Consider the following 23910-nt stretch of genomic DNA (forward strand, 5'->3'; position numbering starts at 1 on the left):
TCAGGGGCCAGAACGACCTTCGGTGTACTTAGGGGCAAAAAATGGCCATTGCTGTCCATAACACGAGAGGGCCAGAGAGACACATTGTGGTGCCAAAAATAGCCCTCAGGGGCCAGAACGACCTTCGGTGTACTTGGGGCGGGGGGGGGGGGTGCCTGCGGGGACCAGAAGGACACATTATGGTGCCAAAAATGGCCCATGGAGGCCAGAACTATCCTCAGTGTACTTAGGGGCCAAAAATGGCCATTGAGGTCCATAAGACAGGGGCCAGAGCGACACATTGTGGTGCCAAAAATAGCCCTCTGGGGCCAGAGAGGCCCTTAGAGTGTTCAGGGGCCTGAATGACACCTGGACCTCTACCCCAATGCATTGTACATTGTAGCCCAATGCATGTTGCATTTCATTTAAAAAAAAAAAGTTATACACTTCTTCTCCCCCCCCCCCCCTCCTCCATTGGGCGGGGCTACTAAGGATACAGAGGGTGGAGCTATAACCCAGGAACATGTTGGTGTCTAGTTATGGACTCCGGATGTATGGAAGAGAAGGATAACCACAGCTGTCGGTATGTAGCCAGTAGGCAGAATGAAGGGTACAACCCCTCATCAGGAAAGCAGGTCTCCCGAAAAATGCAGATAACCTACCTTTATCCAACGTAGTTTGAGTTGAGCTTTAGAGTAGGGAAAGAGTTCTATTGTCATCAATTGGGGAGATTCACCCTCTCAGTATATTGGGACAGGAAGTGATGAGAAATTTCTCCATCGAGGACATCCATCACTTTTTTTTTTTAGTAGGGCAGGGAAGGTAGTGAAGATCATCTGCCAATGGTTTTTATTGCCAACTGTGGCTCCCTGTCCAGCGGTCAACCATCACCACCCACCTCCATACCTTTTTTGTGTAGGTGTCACAAGGCGAGGAAGTGAGGGAAGATCCCTCCAGTGGGGTCACAGACAAAAACCTGCTGGATGTTTTAACTCGGGACAGTTTTTCAGGCAATGCTCGCCTTCTGGTCTTGGAAAACCTGATGAAGATACTGTGAATATCAGGTCTTGGCAGTACTGATTGGGCACTTTATTAAACTTTTCTACTCATTATTGTTTATCACTTGTATGCTCGCAATCCCTGTACACGTGTTTATATCCTGGTGGGCCAATTGACGTACCTCCAGGTGTTGGGTTGACCTTCATGTCTGACAGGTCCTCTTAGATCCATGGCCAGCTTACCCCCCTCCTGAACTCCTATCGTTCCAGCCAATAATTATTTCCTGGAATTAGGTGCTGCCAGTTCCCTGTTTCCAATAAACAAGATAGTTATGTCCTCTCTGGTTTTATCATCTCTTTCCAGCAACTGTTCTCTGCTTCTTCCTCTGAATCAATTCTTTGTCTTCCTTTTCCAGACTGGAAATGTCATCCTTTTTATACAGAAGTTTCCATATTACAGACCCGCAGAGTGTCCCTCTGTGTGACTGGATTTGTAGACGGTCCACCAGGGTGTCTGAGCCCGCAGGGTGTCCCCCAGAATGACTGGGTTCCAAGAATGACCCCAGAGTGTCATGAGCAGTTGACAAGGCCCAGCAGGTCATCACCCAGTGTGACCCAACTTGCTGAGTGTCCCCAGTTTGACCAGACTCTAAGATTGTCTCTTGCCGTAACCAGATCTGTTGGGTGTCGCCCCCCCCCCCCCCCCCGTGTGACCAGACATGCAGCAGGGTGTGCCCCAATGCCATCAGACTTCAAGGGTGTCCTAGGAATATTGTAAATGTGGCGCTACTCCTAAACAACGCCCAAGAATGACTGGACCAAAAAGTCTGTATAAGTGTCCTTTTCAACAAAAAACTTACAAAGCTGTAGATCTGGAGAACCACCACCAGACACCCTGATCACACCGCCTCTTACCAGATGGAGTCGGAGATGATCCCCATAACAGAGATCCGATATGGCCAAATGATATGGAAGCCCAGGGCGATCCTCCTCACGATATAACAGGATTCACAGACTTCACACGATGCACGTTTCGTCATCAACAGACGTCTTCTACAAACCACCAGAATGATGGCTGCCGTGTCTCCTCCGTACTGGCGTGCGTCAACCGTGAGCACCACCCGACGCACGTTTCGTCATCAACAGACGTCTTCTAGGGGAAGAAGACGTCTGTTGATGACGAAACGTGCGTCGGGTGGTGCTCACGGTTGACGCACGCCAGTACGGAGGAGACACGGCGGCCATCATTCTGGTGGTTTGTGGAGCATAGTGTGATACACGGAGGGGAACACCAGTTATCTGTTGAGATGCCTGATTTTACCTACTATTTTGTAAGTGTTCTTAATCTCTTGTGTCAATAATAAATGTTTGACGGTCTGCGCTATGATAGTGTCCTGCTCTTTGTCTTATACAAACTTATATGGTGAGGTCTGTGAATCCTGTTATATTGTGAGGAGGATCGCCCTGGGCTTCCATATCATTTGGCCATATCGGATCTCTGTTATGGGGATCATCTCCATCTGGTAAGAGGCGGTGTGATCAGGGTGCCTGGTGGTGGTTCTCCGGATCTACAGCTTTGCACGTTTTTTGTTGAAAAGGACACTATACAGACTTTTTGGTCCAGTCATTCTTAGGAGTAGCGCCACATTATTTACAATATCTCTACTTGGATCTGTGTACTATTCCAGATTTGTGTGGCTGCTTTCCATTTCTTTTATATTACGTTTAATTATTTTATGTGTCACTCAGCGCAGCAATATTGTCATTTATTGTTCTAGGAATGAAAGGGTCTGCATGGTGTCCCTGGTGTGACCAGGCTCACAGGGTGTCATAGTCTCCCCCACGTGTGACTGAATCTGAAGGGTGTTCACTGGTGTGACCAGACTTTGAGGTTGTCCCCCACTGTAACCAGACTATAGGGGTTTGGCTAGACATTCAGGCTGTTCCCCCCCCCCCCTGTGTGACCACACCCTAAAGCTGTTCCTCCGGTGTGACCAGGTCTTCTGGGCAGCTCCCATCTTCACGGTTTAAGCGCTACTCCATACACTGCCCACCCCTAATGTGACCAAACCTTTGGGGGAACTGAACCCCTTAAACCCCCCCCCCCCAATGTCTGTGACCAGACCTTCAAGGGGTCCCCCCAGTGTGACCAGATCTTCAGGGAGTCCCCTGGTGTGGCCTGATCAGCCTTGCAGGGTCTCGCCCAGTAGCACCCAACCTGTTGAGTGTCCCCTGGTGTGTTTGGACGCAACGCAACTTCCCCTTTTGACCACACTCACAGGTTGTCTCCTGCAGTTACCTGCAGGGTGCCCTCCCTTTCCCTTTAAATGGTGTCCCACTAACCCACCGGACTCAAAGAATGTCCCAGGTGTGACAAGATTAATTTGGTGTCCCCCCCCCCTTCCCCAAACACACCAGCATGACCAGCCTAGCAGGGTGTCCTCCTGGTGTCACTCCTCTTTTGAACCCTTATACAAGGCCAATTTTATAGAGATTCTCTGGTTTTAGTAAGGATCATGTGTCTTCAGTCTCTGTGCTGTGCATTTCTCTGAGCAGCTGGTCATTGGTCCTGTCAACGTCCGTCATACTACATGGAGGATTTATCTGGACAGCCGCTCCCTGAAACACTTCTGGAGTTTTATTATAGACTTGGAACCCCCGCTCCGGCAATCACCCTTTAAAGCCGAACTCCAGGCAACTGGCCAAATCCATAACTGTTTTACTTGCCAAAAGATTTGTAATTCTGTCCAGCGTGTCTCGTGATCCACACACCACTGCCATACGACACGGCCGGCAGATTGACGTTTCAGCTTTCTGCCAATGGGACATAGAATCCTCTTTAGATGATTGCCTGGAGTTCTTTTCTAAATCTGAAGTGATACATAGCCCTGAACAATGGTGTTTTATGGAATACGGAACCTTTCTGCTTCTGCATTTGACCAATGATTCATGTAGACCTCTCTGTATTATAATGTTGATGTCCCAATAAACTGCAACAATATTGTTGTTAAATGGTCCCTGAGCTCCGTTAAGTGGCTTTGGCCAACTTGAGATGGTCCAACAAGTCAGAGCCCACCTCATTTAACCACTTAAGCCCCAGAAAATTTTATCCCCTTCCTGACCAGGGCCTATTTTGCGATTCGGCACTGCGTGACTTTAACGGACAATTGCACGGTCGTGCGACGCTGTACCCAAAGGAAATTGACGTCCTTTTTTTCCCCGCAAACAGAGCTTTCTTTTGGTGGTATTTGATCACCTGTGCGATTTTTTGATCATGCGCGTTAAACAAAAAAAGAGCGTAAATTTTGCAAAAATAACTATTTTTCAAATTTTTATATGAAATTCCCCCCCAAAAAAATGTAAAAATCAAAATTTTTTTAACATTTTCGGCCAATTTGTTTTATGCTACATATGTTTGGTAAAAAAAATCACAAAAAGCGTATTTTGATTGGTTTGCGCAAAAGTTATCGCGTTTACTAACTAAGGGAAAGATTTTTGTCATTTTTGTTGTTTTTTTTTTAACGCGTAATGGTGGCGATTTGCGATTTTGTTTTTTTGCGGTACTGCGACATTGCGGCGGACAGATCGGACCCTTGACTGACATTTTTGACACTTTTGGGGTTACCAGTGACATTACTACAGTAATCAGTGCTATATATATGCACTGTTACTGTAAAATTACACTGGCAGTGAAGGGGGTTAACTTTTTTTTTTGAGAGTGAGGGGCTATGTGTGTCCCTAGGGGTGTGATTCTAACTGTGATTGGATGTGGCTTGAGGTGTAGGAACAGTGATCAACGGTCCTACATAGTAGAACCGTCTGATCACTATTCCTACACAGGGGAGAATGACAGGCGGCTTGTTTACATCAGCCGCCTGCCTTTCTCCCTCTCCACGACGATCGCGAGTGACCGGCGGACTATCCGGTCACGCGCGGGGGGGGGGTCCGTGACCGCGCTGCGCTCGCTCCCTAGAGCCCTCACAGACTAGCGACGTAGACCTACGTCGCTCTGCCTGTGAGGGGTTGACTGCCGCAGTAAATATACTGTGAGCAGTCGGCAAGCGGTTAAGACGGCACCTTTCTGACCCTCCCACAAGCCATGATCTGCCTGCATTGCATAGAGAAGCATAGAAAGGGTTTTATTTTAAAAGGTCATTCCCATATTGATGAGGAGGGTACAGAGAAACCGGGGAAGTGAAAATATAAGCCGGTTAGGCCTCATGTACACTGCGGCTGATAAACCGACGTTTAGGAGCAGTTTTATTTATCAGTGTTTTCAATGGGGATGAATTTCTGACAATTTTACAATGTTAAAATGCTTCTAAACGCGGCGGCGTGTAAATGCGGCAAAACAGACGTTTTAACCGTTGGTTACTAGCCGTCAAGTTCCAGCATTCAGGAGAGGTTTTCAAACGTTCCGTGTACATGGAGCCTTAAACTTCAACTTTATATGGTCAGCCCACCCAAATGCGGTATTTCCATTGTTGGGAGCTGAGTCACCTACTGGCAGCCAGAGTTCCTGGGTCACTCCTTGGAATTGTGGGTGTTCCATTCCTGCTGTTGCTTTCTCCGTCATATAAAATGTTAACAACAAAAATCCAGCAGGGAGGACGGGAAATCCAATGACGGGCACGGCTGGTGTGCAGACGAAGGAACCTCGGTGTAGAGATCTCATCAGTAGAGTCCTTGAAGCACCAATCAGCCAAAACATTGTGACCACTGACGGGTAAAGTGAATGACATTGATTATCTTGTGACAATGGCATCTGAAAGTGGGTGGGATATATCAGGCAGCAAGTAAATGTGTTGTCCCTTTAGTTTATGTGCTAAAAGCAGAAAAAAATGGGCAAGCGTAAGGATTTGGGCGACCCAGACAAGTGCCAAATTGTAATGGCGGGACTACTGGGCCAGAACAACTTCAATACTTCAGCTCTTGTTGGATGTTCCCAGTCTGCAGTGGTCAAAGGTAAGAAAACCAGTGACAGGGTCATGGGTGGCCAAGGCTCATTGATGCACATGGGGAGCGAAGGCTGGGCTTTGTGGTCCGATCCAAAAGAAGAGCGACTTAAATTGCTGAAAGTGTTCATGTGGTTTTTGGCTAGAAAGGTATCCAAACACACAGAGCATCGCAGTTTGTTGTGTATGGGGGTGTGTAGCTGCAGACCAGTCAGGGTGCCCATGCTGACCCGTGTCCACAGCCAAAAGACCCTGCAATGGGCACGTGAGCGTCATAACTGGACCACAGAGCAACGGAAGAAGGCCTGTTCTGATGAATGGTTTGAGGAACACAATGAGTTAGAGGTGCTGATTTGGCCTCCAAATTCTCCAGATTAGTGTGTTACTTTGGGAAATGTTCTGCTGGGAAACCTTGATCCTGCCATTCATGTGGATGTTACTTTGACATGTACCACCTACCTAAACAATAAAATAATAATAAAGTCCACCTCTTCATGAAAACGGTATTCCCTGATGGCAGTGGCCTTTTTCAGTAGATTAATGCACCCTTTCACACTGCAAAAATGGTTCAAGAATGGTTTGAGAAACGCAAGGCATTTGAAGGTGTTGACTTGACCTTCAACTTCTCCAGTTCTCAATCCAATCAAGTGTCTGTAGGATGTGCTGGAAAATCATGTCTGATCCATGGAGACCTCACCACACAACTTGCAGGACTTGAAGAGGAATTCCGCATGCGGGAAGAAAAAAATTAAGTCAGCATCTACAACTACTGTGGCTGCTGACCTTTAATATATAGACCCTTACCTGTCCAGGGAGTCCACAATATCAGCACCCCAGCTGATTTTTGGATCGGCTGTCAGGTGCCGCCGCCTTTCGTAATAAGGGAAACTGGCAGTGAAGCCTTTCGGCTTCACAGCCGATTCCCTACTGCGCTTTCTAATTGGCCCGGCAGCAGGAGGAGGAGGAGGGGCTGAAATTCCGAGGGACAGTGCTGTCTCCCGGAAGTGGGGAAGGGTACCTGTCAAAAACAGGTACCGTTCTCACCTGAAAGGTGCCAAATGTGTCATCGGAGGCGGGGGGAGGAAGCAGATTAGTGTAAGTTCCACTTTTGGGTGGAACACGGCTTTAAGGTGGTTGTAAACCTCAGACATGAAATCTGAACAAAGCACATCCCTCTATAGCGTGTACTTGTTTCAACCCAGACCACCAAGTGTCATTTCTGTCTGCTGCATCCTTCCTCTGCTATCAGCATAAATCACTTCTGACAAGTTTTCCCGACACCAAGAGAAAAAAGGTGACAGGGGAGGGGCCTGCAGCAGATTGACAGCCTCAGCTCTGTTCCTGTGTGCTGTGTGAAGGGGGGGAGAGGGGGTGTCTCTTCCTCCAATCAGCTCTGAGCTTTTCTCGCTGAACTCTGCAAAGTGTAATGTCAGTTTCCCGCCTCCTTTTTTCTGGCAGCTCAGACAAACTTTAAAATTCAGGACTTTGAATGGATGTAGAGGAGACTGCAGATAAACAGGTACCACTTATGTAGGAGAATTTGTTTTTTTTTTCAATGTTATGGTTTACAATCACTTTTTAAATGATCTGCTACTGACGGCTTGGTGCCAGATACCTCAGCATACCTTCAGAGGTCTAGTGGAGTCCATGCAGTGACGGTTTATAGTGGGTCATAGTGTTATGGCTGTTTGATGTAATACACCAGCGGTCTCCAAACTTAATAAACCAAGGGCCAGTTTACTGTCTTTCAGACCTTAGGTGGCTTGGACCGTGGTCATCAGGGTTGGAAAATGTCCTGGCAGCAGTGGGAGCAAACCATGCCCCATCTCTTTGAGGTCAGTGAGCGGAATTGTGCCCCATCATTGAGGAACTGTGCCCTGTTGGAGTCATTGGTAGGAATTTTGCCCCATCTTTGGGGGTCATTGGTAGAAATTGTGCCCCATCGTTGGGGTCATTGGGAGGAATTGTGCCCCATCATTGGGGGTCATTGGTAGGAATTGTGCCCCATCATTGGGGGTCATTGGTAGGAATTGTGCCCCATCATTGGGGGTCATTGGTAGGAATTGTGCCCCATCGTTGGGTGTCATTGGTAGGAATTGTGCCCCATCGTTGGGGGTCATTGGTAGGAATTGTGCCCCATCGTTGGGGGTCATTGGTAGGAATTGTGCCCCATCGTTGGGGGTCATTGGTAGGAATTGTGCCCCATCGTTGGGGGTCATTGGTAGGAATTGTGCCCCATCGTTGGGGGTCATTGGTAGGAATTGTGCCCCATCGTTGGGGGTCATTGGTAGGAATTGTGCCCCATCGTTGGGGGTCATTGGTAGGAATTGTGCCCCATCGTTGGGGGTCATTGGTAGGAATTGTGCCCCATCGTTGGGGGTCATTGGTAGGAATTGTGCCCCATCGTTGGGGGTCATTGGGAGTAATTGTGCCCCATCATTGGGAGAAATTGTTCCTCATCTTTGGTGTAACTGGGAGAAATTGTTCCTCCTCTTTGGTGTCAGTGGGAGGAATTGTGCCCCATTGATGATATCGGTGGATGAAATAGAACCCAAGGGCCAGAATAAAGCAAGCAAAGGGCTGCATGCGGCCACCACTGTAATACACCATAAGATGGGTTCGCTCTCCAGCATCCACCAAGCACTGAGTCTGTTTTGGGTGGATTGATCCTTTAAGTGTTGGAATTAAATCCCAGGTGGATCGTCTTGAGCCGGTCATCAGGTGGCACCCATAGGTGATGGTGCCATTCAGAAGAATGGGCGGAGTGTCGCTCCACGCTGGTGAAGTGGGCGTTTTCTTGGTGATTGACATATGTACATATAGTTTTTCTCTTCCACTTATATCGGTGATATGTTTCTCCTGGAGAACTGAGCGATAGCCTATGGAGATCTCCGGTGTTGGTACACGCTGTTCCCCGATCCTGCTTTGATGGCGCAGTCAGCGGGAGGGATTTTGGCGCCGTTCCCTGATTGTGATGTCATTTTGGACGCTGTTGAATCCCAGCTGGAGAGCTCGATTCATCTGTTGCTTTTGATTTGCACAGATACCTCGCCAGCTCTGGAATATTGGAGGGTGGGAACCGACTCTCCAAATAAACGGCAACTCTTTACATGATGATTTCTTGGAAGAGGAGCTGAGCGGTGCCGCCCGGAGCGGATCATGTGTATGGTCAGTACTCCCGGATTTTACATTCAGTCTTTGCAATCCGGTTTCTGCTTGATACATTTGTTAAAGGGGAAGTTAAGTCTGCTTATGTTTTACTTTCCCTTATTTCTCCTTTTCCTCCTCACTAACCTACTAATTACAATTCTTAACATTTTCAGTTATTTTAGATCCAATAATGCCACCAGTGAGTCTCTGTGCTTCTCTATGCAATGCAGGCAGATCATGGCTGGCTTCCTAAAAACATTACAGCACTCTGCCCTAGTACTCTTCTCAGGAGCCCTTAAGCCTGCCGTAGATGGATCAAATCTCGTCTGGTTCAGCAGGGACCGGCTGAGATTCGATCCATCTATGAGCAGGCTGATTGCACCCAAAATTGATCCATCGATCAAGAGATTTGGGTGTAACCAGCATATCAGATTTTAGCATGCATTTATTGCCACTTCCACTGCGCCCCCTTGCTGGCGGAACACAATGGCTCTGCAGGAAGGATTCCCCAATTTACACTGACTCTTGATGGGAGAATTGAGCCTTAGTCCAGGTGCAAGTAGTGGGCTGGCTTTTGGGAGGAGTTATGCAAATATCAAAATGTCTGGAGGAGTGAGCCTGCCCAGGAATGCTGTATTTGCATGCAGACCACCTGGGGAGGAAAGTTCCAGATGATGCTGGGTGCAGTACTCCCCCCCCCCCCCCCCCTCCCTTCATATAAAGTATGGCCTGCAGTACTCCCCCCCCCCCCCCCCCTCCCTTCATATAAAGTATGGCCTGCAGTACTCCCCCCCCCCCCCCCCCCCCCTTCATATAAAGTATGGCCTGCAGTACTCCCCCCCCCCCCCCCCCCCTTCATATAAAGTATGGCCTGCAGTACTCCCCCCCCTCCCCCCCCCCCCCTCCCTTCATATAAAGTATGGCCTGCAGTACTCCCCCCCCCCCCCCCCCCCTCCCTTCAAATAAAGTATGGCCTGCAATACTCCCCCCCCCCCCCCCCCCTCCCTTCATATAAAGTATGGCCTGCAGTACTCCCCCCCCCCCCCCCCCCCTCCCTTCATATAAAGTATGGCCTGCAATACTCCCCCCCCCCCCCCCCCCTCCCTTCATATAAAGTATGGCCTGCAGTACTCCTCCCTTCATATAAAGTATGGCCTGCAGTACTCATGCAGACAGGAACGAGAGTCCTCCACTATGGAACAGTAAATGTGTGAAAGTGCAAAACTTCCATCAACACTCCTTTTGGGTAGAATGTGACATTGAATGGAGCATACTTATAAAGCAATGATTCTGACTATTGATCGACCGATATCGTGTTTTTTTTAGTCCAGATACCGATATTTTGGTCATCGGATATCGGTATTGCCCGATATTTTCGGACATTTAAAATTTTTTCTATTTATTTTTTTTTTCACAGGTACCCTGGTGGAGGAATCTGGGGGTCCAAAAGACCCCAAACCCTTCCTCTGAACTTAAAAGCATTCAATGCTGTAATTTTTTTGAATTTGCTGTACCTGTAAGTGATGTCATGACATCACTTCCGGGTTTTTTTACATGGAGACCCGATCAGAGCCGAATGCGGCTTTTATTGGGTCTTCGGCGGCCGTGTAGGTAGGATGCCCCGGTCTCCCGGTGGGACGGGAGACCCGGGCGAGCCTCAGAAGGCGGCGGGAGGTAGGGACGTCCCCTCCTGCTCCTTGTAATGACAGCCGTGCGGCTTCTCAGCCGCACAGCTGTCCTTACAAGGAAAGCCGACTGTCGGCTATGGATGCCGGTACCGGGGTGATGCCTCTAGCTGCAGGCATCACTCCGGTACAAGCACTTTCCCGAAATATCGGTAACCTCAGGGGCCGATTCCAATATAGCGGGGGAAAGTGCATATCGGCATTGCCGATAATCGGTCGATCCCTAATTCTGACATTGGGTGGTGACATTCAATGCCACCTGTGGTGGTGCCGGTGAATCTTCCAAGTGCGTGCATTGTAAATGACGGAGATTGGTTCATTACCGGTGAACTGTGCAAATCACATTCACTGCGTTCTAAATCTGTCACAATGTCTCAAAATGCATTTTTTCATCTTTTTTTTTTTTGGGGGGGGGGGGGGGGGGACTGAAATCAAGGCTTGAAATCTCTGCGATTGATTAGTATTTCCTGCCATTTCTTCCCTGTTGTCCCCCCTCCAAATCTGTGACACGTCCTTTGTTGAACCCTTCACCAAATCTCTATCCCTTATCTAGAAATGTGGCTGTGCATTTCTGTCGATCCGAGCATTCGGCGTGTGGTTTCTGTCGATCCAGGCATTCCTTATCTGCAGTAAAAAGTGCGGTTTGTTCCCGGTGAGAGGGCGAGCAATGGCGGTCCAAGTGGCGTAGTTGGCAGGATTCCTGGTAAATCCCCCTCTCCTGGCGGAATCTAATCTGCCTTCTGATTCCGGAGGGAATTTCTCGCCCTCTGCAAGCCAGTAAGTCACCGCGGTGTCAGCGGCGCACACTGAATCGAAGGTAGAGCGTTGGCACCGCGCCACTCCATCCTCGATCGCCCCACCCTTCAGGCTCCTTGGATTGTGTGCTTTCTCCGCTCTGCGTGAGCTCACGGACATTCCTAGCGTGTTGCAAACCGTCTCCAGCTCTATGGGTATCACTTTTCAGGGTCTATAGAAGAAAAAAAAACATCTGGGCAGATGCGGGTGGAGAGGCAGGCGCAACAAAAAGAAAAAAAGTTAGCTTTTTCTCAAAGTAGGAAAAGTTTTCAGTCTGCTGGCGCACTCCTCCGTCTGTAGATGTCGTTATCTCCTCCTGCTCAGCAGGAGGAGTTCAGGTACCAGCTTGTTGGGCACGATCGGGAATGAACATCTGGGCACATAGGGATTAATGAACTCAGCCGCCCGGATGTTCTTCATTAAATTCGGCTCCGTTGAGTTTTTTATTAAGGCGATGGAGTCGTGGCACGCCTCTGCTTTGCTTTCAGCGCTTCGGGGGTTGCGGGATTTTGTAGTAAGTGTGGTGGCTTGTGGTTGAGAAATTAAAGAGTAAATATATCCTTGGGGTACAAATGAAATGCATTTCTATTGGTTGAGTCGGTGCCAGCTGCTGTCCTTTTTCAATCCTTTATATGCATACAGCAGATGTCTTTAGTGAAGTGCCTGCAGAGCTTGATAAATGTGGGCCCTGGTGTAAGATACAAGCCGGGGCCCCTAGTCTTCTGTGCCAACCCCCTTACCGTCTGTATTTAAGCCCCACCCCCGTAATCTTCAATCCTTATATCCATACAGCACATGCCTTAAAGTGTTACTAAACCCAGGAGCCTGCATTCACTATATCTGGTCTGAGGAGCCTGCAGTCACTATATCTGGTCTCCCCATAATCCCGCATTTACTATATCTGGTCTCCCCAGGATCCCGCATTTACTATATCTGGTCTCCCCAGGAGCCCGCATCCCGCATTTACTATATCTGGTCTCCCCAGGATCCCGCATTTACTATATCTGGTCTCCCCAGGATCCCGCAGTCACTATATCTGGTCTCCTCAGGAGCCTGCAGTCACTATATCTGGTCTCCTCAGGAGCCTGCAGTCACTATATCTGGTCTCCTCAGGAGCCTGCAGTCACTATATCTGGTCTCCCCATAATCCCGCATTTACTATATCTGGTCTCCCCAGGAGCCCGCATTTACTATATCTGGTCTCCCCAGGAGCCCGCATTTACTATATCTGGTCTCCCCAGGAGCCCGCATTTACTATATCTGGTCTCCCCATAATCCTGCATTTACTATATCTGGTCTCCCCAGGATCCCGCATTCACTATATCTGGTCTCCACAGGAGCCTGCATTCACTATATCTGGTCTTCTCAGGAGCCTGCAGTCACTATATCTGGTCTCCCCATAATCACGCATTTACTATATCTGGTCTCCCCAGGATCCCGCATTTACTATATCTGGTCTCCCCAGGATCCCGCATTTACTATATCTGGTCTCCCCAGGATCCCGCATTTACTATATCTGGTCTCCCCAGGATCCCGCATTTACTATATCTGGTCTCCCCAGGAGCCTGCATTTACTATATCTGGTCTCCCCAGGATCCCGCATTTACTATATCTGGTCTCCCCAGGATCCCGCATTTACTATATCTGGTCTCCCCAGGATCCCGCATTTACTATATCTGGTCTCCCCAGGATCCCGCATTTACTATATCTGGTCTCCCCAGGATCCCGCATTTACTATATCTGGTCTCCCCAGGATCCTGCATTCACTATATCTGGTCTCCCCAGGAGCCTGCATTCACTATATATACCTGCACAGCTTAATGATAAATGTAGGCCCTGGTGTAAGATATGAGCAGGGGCCCCCTGGTCTTCTGTGCCCCCTGTATTAAAGGCCCTACCCCCGTAAGCTTCATTTTTTTCATAAAGCACATGCCTTCAGTGAAGTGCCTGCCCACAGGGAGCAAAGCGAGGTGGTCGCACAGTATGATAAATGTGGGCCCTGGTGGAAAGTAGGGGCCCTTGGTCATCTTTGCCATCTTTGGTACCGCCAGGCTTTAAGCCCCACCCCCTGTAATCTTCAATCCTTATATCCATATAGCACATGCCTTCGGAGAAGTGCCTGGTAACAAGGAGGAAAAGACAGAGTCTTTAGTGAAGTGCCTGCGCAGCTTGATAAATGTGGGCCCTGGTGTAAGATATAAGAAGGGGCCCTTGGTCCTCTGTGCCAACCCCCTTACCGTCTGTATTTAAGCCCCACCCCTGTAATCCTATGGCCTCATGCACACTGAACGTTTTTACAGCGGCTGTTTTTGGCGTCAGACATTTTTTCTGCAGCCAATAAACTTCCCAGCATGTTCTCCCATGTCTCCATGCACACACAGGCTGTTATCAGCAGTTTTTGGCAGGGGCGTTTTCTGGTGGAAACTAGTGGGTATTTGAGTGGCATTTTTTAGCTGTAAAAACGCTCTAACATCGATATAACGCCAAAAAACGCTACAAACTGGCGTTTAAGTTTTTGATTCCATTGCTTTTTTTTTTAAGCCTGGGTTCTGTTTGGTGGTGTCTGTCGTTCATGGAACATAGCCTGGGTTCACACTGGTGCATGCTGAACACCGCATGTGATTTGCACCAAAAAAGCACCGCATTCCTGTGCACATCACATGTCATGTCTGTGTGATGTGATTTGAGCCATGTATTTTGTATGGCTCAAATTGCATCACATTTGCACCAAGATGTCGTAGGACCCTGCATTGTTGTAGAACAATGCAGTGCTCCTCTTTCCTCTAGTGCAAAGGCTATGCAGAGATGCATTGTGGGAAAGTGGGAGTTACTAAAATAGCAGAGAGGTGCGCTTTTTTTTTTTTAGCTAAAAACGCCGAAAAACGCTAGAAAACGCCAATGCAAAAAACGCTGAAGACGCCAATGCAAAAAACGCTGAAGACACCAATGCAAAAAACGCGGAAGACGCCAATGCAAAAAACGCGGAAGACGCCAATGCAAAAAACGCGGAAGACGCCAATGCAAAAAAAGCTGAAAAACTGACTATAAAGTTAACGGCGTTGTTATAACATCCAGTGTGCATGAGGCCTAAATCTTGATGTCTATAAAACACATGCCTTCAGTGAAGTGCCCGGTAACAGGGATCAGAGACAGGGGTGGCACGCCCTGCTCTGCCCTGCCCATCTAAAGCACAGGTGTCATACACAAGGCCCTCGGGCCGAATGCGGCCCCCCAGACCATTTCATGTGGACCTCGCACCTCTCCTGCAGCTGCGGCACCTTCCTTGTCTCTCTGCCCCCACCTTGTCTCAGTAGTCGGCAGCAGAAAGGAGAGAACTCCTTTGCCAGATCCAGCACTTCTCTGTGCAGCTGCAGAAAGGCTTGTCTTTTCCCAAATCCCCCCCCTTCTCAGCAGTCAGCAGCAGAGAGGAGAGCAGAACTCCTCCTACAGATTCTGCACCTCAGAGGCCGCAACACCACCTTGCCTCTGCCTCCCCTGGTCTCAGCATTCAGCAGACTCTGGAAGCTGACTCCAGCCCTCCTGGTTCACCTCCAGACCCTAAACTTCTTCACAGATCCACCCGCATCTTCTTCGCGGCATCACAAGGTAAGGGGGTGCATTGTGATGTAAGGAAGGGTGGGTGACTCTTGACTTCTGATGGTGGGTGGCTCTTGACATATCATGTAAGGGTGTAAGGGGCCGTAGGTTGCTCTGGACATCTAATCTTACAGATACAACCGGCCCTTTGAGGACAACCATAATGCTGATGAAACGATGAAATTGAGTTTGACACCCCTGATCTAAAGCAATGCTGCGGTCGGTAACATCACTTGTAAAAAACACAAATAGTTGTATGTGTGACCTCCCCCAGATGTTCAGATACCGAATATTGAACCTATTATCTGGTAGATCCCCCCGGGGGGCCGTCTGTCGGGGAAACCTTGGTTGGAAATATGAGACCCCTGGGAACAATCCTTTAACAAGTTAAGAAAAAAACATTTTTTTGTCCAAGATCTTTTTTCATTGGATGCCTAAATGTTGGTCATAAATGATGGGACAATTTTAACTAATTTCAAACCAACGGGAATCTCAGATATGATCTCATGTTATCTCCAAAAAGTAATAAATTCATCACCCAGGAGTTCAATTGACCACCAGAATTTGGTTGGCTGTGAAGTTGAAACTGGGCAATAAATTGATGGCTTCAAGCAGTATTAAACCCAAATGCAAACCTTTTATTATATTGCAGCTTACCATCCCATAGATATGACGGCTGCATTCATTTTCCTTTTTAGCCTTGCTTTCTTCTATTTTCATCTGTTGATCCAGCCAGTAAGTCTGTTGTTTTTTAAAAGCGCAAGCTCTCCAGCAGAATGTACAGGGGTGGAACAAACCATTTCCCACTGAAAGGAGTGCTTACAATGATCAGCATTTGTTTATGTAAAACCTTTATTCCAAAGGGAAAAGGAAGCTTCTGTAACTGCTTCTAAACTGTGAGCTGGAGTTTGACTTCAGTTTGTTAGTGTATCTAAATCTGCTAATACTAATACTAATACTTCTAACACTCCCCTTCACCTAGACCAGTGAATCTTTTAGCCCAGGGGAACCCCTAAATTATTTTTTGGATCTTAAAGGAACCCTTAATAAAACCAGTTAATCAGGAGTTAATGGCCCCTTACGTTGCTTGTGGGTAGAAATAATACAACCCTTACAGACAGCTATGAAGATAATTGATGTCATTCTGCCGGCTTTGCCAAGCATTGTTGGTCCTTGAACTATGGAAGCACCATCAAGTTGAAGGTCAACCAGCTAGAGCTCAAGGGTTCCTCAAGAGGTTGCTAGGGGTTCCTAGTTGAGAATGGTTGACCTAGACCAGTATTTCTCAACCTTTTTTCATTTGCGGCACCCTTTTAAAAATTCTCAACAATCTTGAGGCACCCCATTCTAAAATGTAAACAAAACCTAAACTAATAGTTTTACATATAATAGCCGAAACATCCGAAGCTTGGCCACCCCGAAGCTTGGGGCACCCCGAAGCTTGGCCACCCCGAAGCTTGGCCACCCCAAAGCTTGGCCACCACGAAGCTTGGCCACCCCAAAGCTTGGCCACCCCGAAGCTTGGCCACCCCGAAGCTTGGCCACCCCGAAGCTTGGCCACCCCGAAGCTTGGCCACCCCAAAGCTTGGCCACCCCGAAGCTTGGCCACCCCAAAGCTTGGCCACCCCGAAGCTTGGCCACCCCAAAGCTTGGCCACCCCGAAGCTTGGGCCATCCAACATTAGAAGTGATTTTTTTTCCTTGTAAACTGGTACTGACTGGTATTCTAGAGTTTTATTTTCTCCTTCAGTTTCTCTTCTTCTACTTGCCAATGTGACCCCAGTGCTGATGGAGAGGGGAAAAGTAAACAAGGATGCTATGCAAGTCCCCCTTCGTTCTCCTTATCAACCAGTCATGTAATTGGTTGTCAGGGTGCCAATGGCTTGACCTGCACAGTGCCCAGGGTTGTAATGCTGCAAAGTAAAAACCTGTGGCAAGTTGTTGCCATTTTTAGGCATTTTGCCAAGGCACCCCTGAAGAACCCAGGAGGCACACCAGGGTGCCGCGGCACCCTGGTTGAAAAAGGCTGGCCTAGACTGAAAATGCTGTTGTGCGCTGTGCCCCCTGTGCTCCTTCATCCAGAGTGGGGGCACTGTAATATAGGAGGCGTGTTACTGCCCAGATCATCAAGTCCAAAGCAGAGTGGAAAAAGCCTAAATAAAAAAAATCAAATGCAACCATCAGATTTAATAATTGGTAAACTGCAATACATTTGTTTTTGGTTTAGTTCCGCTTTCAATACAGTTTTAGGATTGAACTAAAATGGAATTGAAACAAAAAAAAAAAATGGCGGCACTGATTGTATTTTTACGCCGTGTTTGAGCACATTTAAACTCCATCACCCCCTTCATCAGGGCTACAAAGAACTCAAAAACGTAAAAAAACACCAAGTCGATCTCTCTCTATTTTTCTTATTTCTTCTGTCTTTTTGTAGCCCTGATGAAGGGGGATGGTGTGGCCCAAAATACAGTGGCTGCTCACTGTTTTGTTTTTTTTTTTCTTCCATCCCTTGGCGAACCAATAAAATACCCTTGGACTCGGTTTGGCACAAAGGCATTAAATGTTTATTATTTATTTTATTTATTACGGGTATTAAAGGGATATTGAACCCAAAACCAAAAATGTAATATATTGCAGCTCAGGGGCAGACTGGGCCAGGGGCAACAAACCCCCCCCCCCCCCCACATTCCACTCTGATGCCCTGTAAAATATAGCAGACATGTTTAAAGACTTTCTGGAGGAGTAAAAAGTTGCGCCCCCCCGTGTTTTATCGAGTGCGGGACGAGGACAGAACGCAATACGCCCCCCTCAGCATGGATGGTGTACACTGTGTCTGAGCAGAGGCTCAGGTCCACTGGAAGATCACCACCCCAGATCCCCCTGTAGCCCTTGGCTGCCCCCTGCTGGCCAGTTTGGGAACCCGCAGTCAGTGCATCAGGCACTGTCCTGCCGGATCCGCCCAGTGAGCAAGAGTACCTGGAGTGGCGCTTCAGCCCAGGATGGGGGTCCGTAAAAGACGAGGGAGAGCTAGAAGGGGGGTCAAGTTGCTGCACCATGGGCCTATGGGTTGTACCCCCCCCCCCCCCCCCCCCCGGGCCAAAAGTTGCCAGTCAGCCTCTGCTGGAGCTTACTGATCATTAAATGCGGTGGCTGCATTACTTTTCTTTTCTAAGAAGCTTCTAAGCTCAGCATTACTTGTGGGCAGTCTGTATGCAAATTCAGCCTGCCGAAGATCACCCACTGTTCCAGACTGACATCCACCCAATAAAGCATTTTGAGATTTGCATAACTCCTCCCAAGAGCCAGCCCACTGCTTACATCAGGGCTGGGGGCTCTCGGGATAAGTACTATAGAAAACTATGTACCGCACCCTGCCAGCTCCTCCCACCAGCTGTGATCTGCCTGCATTGCATAGAGAAGCACAGAGACCTAGTGATGAAACCACTGGATCTAAAATAAGGTTTTGAATGTACATGGAAAGGTTTTATTTAATTTAATTAGCATGTTGATGAGGGCGGGGGTGAAGAGGAACCAGAGAAGGCGAAATATAAGCGGATTAAACTTCAGTTTCAAGTATTTTGTCTATAGGGCTTTCCAGATTCTGTTGCACAGACCACACCCGGTGTTATATAACCGCCGTAGAGCTCCAAGTATTATCTTCCAGCTTCCTGCTCCGCAGAAAGTTTACCAGAGTTCAGAGAAGAGCCCCCGCCATGGATTCCGTGTGTCCGCTCCTCCTGGCTCTTTCTGTTCTGCATGTCTCATGCATTTCTCTTTTCTTTTCCTAATTTGTGTTTTCTGGTCCCTTGCAAGGATCTGTCCCCATATGATGGACGGGGAAGGCGGCGCACACAGGCTGTTTACTGCCTCCATGCCAAGCCTTAAAGGGAAACTCTTGTTTCTTTATAGCATTTTAAGTAGAACTCCAGACAACATTTAGTTTTGGGGATATTGTGCAAGATTTACACCCCCTGTCAGTTTTTTATTGCTGTAGGTAGTTTGGCTAGAAAGAGTTCAAAACACACATTGATGAGTGTGGAGGTATTTTTTTGGTTCAAGAGAAAACGACAAAAACAATAAACATCCAACGTGTTTCAAGACCAAAATATCCCCTTCATCAGGGCTACAAAGAATATATTTATTTCTTGTATCCTTTTGTATCCCTGATGAAAGGGATGTTTTGGTTCCAAAATGCTTTTGATGCTTGTTTTTTTTTTTTTTTTTTTTTTTTTTTTGTGGTCATCTTTTGCTGAACCAATAAAATACCTTCTCACTCTCGTCAATGTGTGTTGTTTTTCTTGCTCAACTACATATAGACTTCTCGAGTTGGGTGACCCCTATATATGGTGAGACTTCAGTTTTGTAGTGAGTTGCCTAACCTAGACCACTTATTTTCCCACCCCTGTCAGAGTCAAAGGACCCCATCACATGGGGGTCTCCCGATCAGAGATTCGGGGGGGCCCCCATCACATGTCTCCCATTAGAGAGCCAGCGGACCCCCATCACATGAGTCTCCCATCAGAGGGTCAGGGTCTCCCATCAAAGAGCTAGAGGACCCCCATCACATGAGTCTCCCATCAGGACCCCCATCACATGAGTCTCCCATCAGGACCCCCATCACATGAGTCTCCCATCAGGACCCCCATCACATGAGTCTCCCATCAGGACCCCCATCACATGAGTCTCCCATCAGGACCCCCATCACATGAGTCTCCCATCAGGACCCCCATCACATGAGTCTCCCATCAGGACCCCCATCACATGAGTCTCCCATCAGGACCCCCATCACATGAGTCTCCCATCAGGACCCCCATCACATGAGTCTCCCATCAGGACCCCCATCACATGAGTCTCCCATCAGGACCCCCATCACATGAGTCTCCCATCAGGACCCCCATCACATGAGTCTCCCATCAGGACCCCCATCACATGAGTCTCCCATCAGGACCCCCATCACATGAGTCTCCCATCAGGACCCCCATCACATGAGTCTCCCATCAGGACCCCCATCACATGAGTCTCCCATCAGGACCCCCATCACATGAGTCTCCCATCAGACCCAGAGGACCCCCCATCACATGAGTCTCCCATCAGACGGTCAGGGTCTCCCATCAGAGAGCTAGAGAACCCCCATCGCATGAGTCTTCCATCAGAGGGTCAGGGTCTCCCATCAGAGAGCCAAAGGACCCCATCACATGAGTCTCCCATCAGAGAGCTAGAGAACCCCCATCGCATGAGTCTTCTATCAGAGGGTCAGGGTCTCCCAGCAGAGAGCCAGAGGACCCCATCGGAGAGCCAGAGGACTCCCATCACATGAGTCTCCCATCAGAGAGCCAGAGGACCCCCATCACATGAGTCTCCCATCAGAGAGCCAGAGGACCCCCATCTCATGAGTCTCCCATCAGAGAGCCAAAGGACCCCCATCTCATGAGTCTCCCATCAGAGAGCCAGAGGTCTCCCATCAGAGAGCCAGAGGACTCCCATCACATGAGTGTCCCATCAGAGAGCCAAAGGACCCCCATCACATGAGTCTCCCATCAGGACCCCCATCACATGAGTCTCCCATCAGGACCCCCATCACATGAGTCTCCCATCAGGACCCCCATCACATGAGTCTCCCATCAGGACCCCCATCACATGAGTCTCCCATCAGGACCCCCATCACATGAGTCTCCCATCAGAGAGCCAGAGGACTCCCCATCACATGAGTCTCCCATCAGGACTCCCCATCACATGAGTCTCCCATCAGGACCCCCATCACATGAGTCTCCCATCAGGACCCCCATCACATGAGTCTCCCATCAGGACCCCCATCACATGAGTCTCCCATCAGGACCCCCATCACACGAGTCTCCCATCAGAGAGCCAGAGGACTCCCCATCACATGAGTCTCCCATCAGGACCCCCATCACATGAGTCTCCCATCAGGACCCCCATCACATGAGTCTCCCATCAGGACCCCCATCACATGAGTCTCCCATCAGGACCCCCATCACACGAGTCTCCCATCAGAGAGCCAGAGGACCCCCATCACATGAGGGTCTTGCCATCAGTGTCAGTCTCACCCTAGAGTCCCTCTTATCCATCTCTGATCAAGGTAAACTGGGTTTTGTGCTCACAGCACTCTGGGGGAGCCCAAAGAGCGCCCCAGGTACCCTGGTTGAGAAACAGTGACCTAGACCATCTTCTCTACTAGTAAAGGATTCACATGCAGTGTCTCGCTCCCACCTCCACTTGTTTTTTTTGCTTGCGTTCCTGCTGAGATATACATTCTCTTCCTGACACAGCAATTAAAGTGTATGAAATAATGAACTCCTTTTATTGGGTCCCTTTTGGGCTGTTAAATATACCTTTTGAAAGTTTTTTGATACCTGTTGATTTTTCTGAAACTATAATACCTTCCTGTGCCTACTGCTATCAGTTACATCGTTCTCTAAGGAGAACATAGTCCTTCCTTGTTCCTGTTGTCCTGACAGACGAGTGACTGTTGTCACCCTGGAACAGGAAATGTGTTACTGGCAGGATCGCCAGGTTAAAATAAAGGGTGAAAAAGCCTAAAAAAAAAACCGAATGCAGCCACCACTTAGAATGATCGGTAAGCTGCAATGTATTAGTTTTGGATTTGCAGTTCTGCTTGAAGTGTGTGGGTCAGGAAGGGCAGTCTGGGAAAAGCCAAGGCAATCTTGTCCTATAGCCGGCCCTGCTCATCGCTGATGACTGCTGTATGTTTTCACTTTTGTTTAAATATTCATCGACTTTTCCTTGCAGTTCTGCTGATACAAGGCAGAGCCGTCACCTCTATGATGGATGGCTGGTTAGTGGGAGGGTTGAGGGGGTGTTAATGCCGGTGAAGTCCTGGAAGGAAGTTGACTCTTCTGCGGAGAACTCTCTTCCTGGGGAAATTTGGGCCACTTACTGCGAGACTACAAGGCGTCTGTCTCCACGGCTTCAGTCTGTATCCTGTGCCAATATCTGCCACTCTTCTGGATTGTGCGCTGGTCCCCAAGTGACACTCCATCAAGATCCAGTCTTTCCCATTTTGATGCCTGCACAGAAAAAGGATCTTCATTTTATTCAGGGGCTTTGACGTCCAGGCAACAATTTATCAGCATGCTGGAAGATTTCATCCACCTTGACACTTGTAATTGGTAGTCTTCACTTCACCCGTCTTCAGAAGGTAAAAACTTGATTCTTTTTCTTTTCTCACTATACAGGGATACCCCGTTTTAAGTACACTCACTTTACATACACTCGCGAGTGCAGACACAGCCTGGTCAGCTTGGCATGGCACTACTCCCGGTTTTTAACTTTGGTGTCTATGGGAAATCTTGGTCAGCTTGACATGGCACTGCTCCCAAACCATAAGTGACAGGGATACTAAACTTAGGGAGCACCAAGAGGGGACCCAGGACTACAACATATCCTATTTGTGACCACCAAGCTTGCCAAGGTAATCTACCATATCATAGTCCTGGATCCCCTTAACATGCTCCCCAAGCTTGGTGTCCTTGTCAGCAGTGCCATGTCAAGCAGACCAAGATTTCATATGGAGCTAGTGTATTTACATGCACTGAGAAATGAAAAAATGTATTGTTTCACTTTAAGTACATTTTCGTTTTACATACATGCTCTGGTCCCATTGTGTACTTATAAGTGGGGTATGCCTGTACTTGACTCGCCAATGAACCTGCTCACTGGAACAAAAAAAGAAATTATCATTGAAAAGAAATCCTCCCCTTCAGAAATTGACACTTCCAGGAGTGTCAATCTCTTGATACCCTCTGCTAGACCCTGTGGTTCCTCCTGCCAACCCTAACATCTCTACTTTGCCCTGTAGTGACATAGAGGTGGTGGCAGCAAGGACCATTGACCCAATGAGTACCAACATCCTTGGTAATAGAGGAACTAAACTATGGGGTGTGGACTTTCTCTGAACAATTTAGAAAGATTGAAACTGGAGTCTACATTTTTGAGCCTGAAATCAAAGTCAAAGTGGAGAAATGGAACTTGATGGGATTACATGCTTGTGACATCCTTGTCAGGAACAGGACCTTCTTTCCATAGAAGCATGGAGTGATTACAAAAACAGACCATGTGGTCTTATCTAGTTTGGTTTTTTTAAACCCTTTTCTTGAACTATAAAGCAATGTCTATCCCAAGCATTCCTAATTGTGACTAAAGCCCCGTACACACGCACAGATTGTTGGCCAACCGATCGGCCAACTTTTGTCCAGTGTTTGTTGGTTGAAATGTGCTCTAGACTTGCACTGGACTTTTGTTGGCCAACAAAAACCAACTTCAGAAGTGATGTCATGTGCTGGTTTACTTTCCGTGTGTATTTTCTTCTCTGAGCATGCCCAGTCTTGCTCATCTGATTTTTATCTGCCGAAATCTGTACTGACTGAGGAACAATCGGCTGTTCTTTGTTGGCCAACAAATTTTATAGCATGCACACCAGATTTTTTTCGGCCGAAAATTCGCAGTTGGTTGTCGGAAGCATCATACTAACAAGCCTACAATCGGCAGATCGGACGTTGGCCAACAATTTACGGCCAACAATCTGTGCGTGTGTATGGGGCTTATCTGTCCACCTCTGCTTGGAAGACTGTTCCAAGCACAGCTACTGTTTTGTAAAAATAATACTTTCTAATGTTACTTCTGAACTTTCCTCCTGCTAGTTTGAGGTCATGATTCTGTTCCTGATTTTAGCTTCATATTGAACATATTGCAATTTTCAATTAAATACACTATG

General features: G+C 48.1%; 1 protein-coding gene across 1 annotated transcript in view; it reads left to right on the top strand.

Annotated features, from left to right (window-relative positions):
- Positions 1–23910, top strand: part of ADD3 (adducin 3) — a 230648-nt gene that overhangs the window by 108744 nt on the left and 97994 nt on the right. The window lies entirely within an intron of this gene.

Source organism: Pelophylax lessonae, assembly GCF_965119305.1.
Source record: "Pelophylax lessonae genome assembly, chromosome: 9".
Classification (NCBI taxonomy): domain Eukaryota; kingdom Metazoa; phylum Chordata; class Amphibia; order Anura; family Ranidae; genus Pelophylax; species Pelophylax lessonae.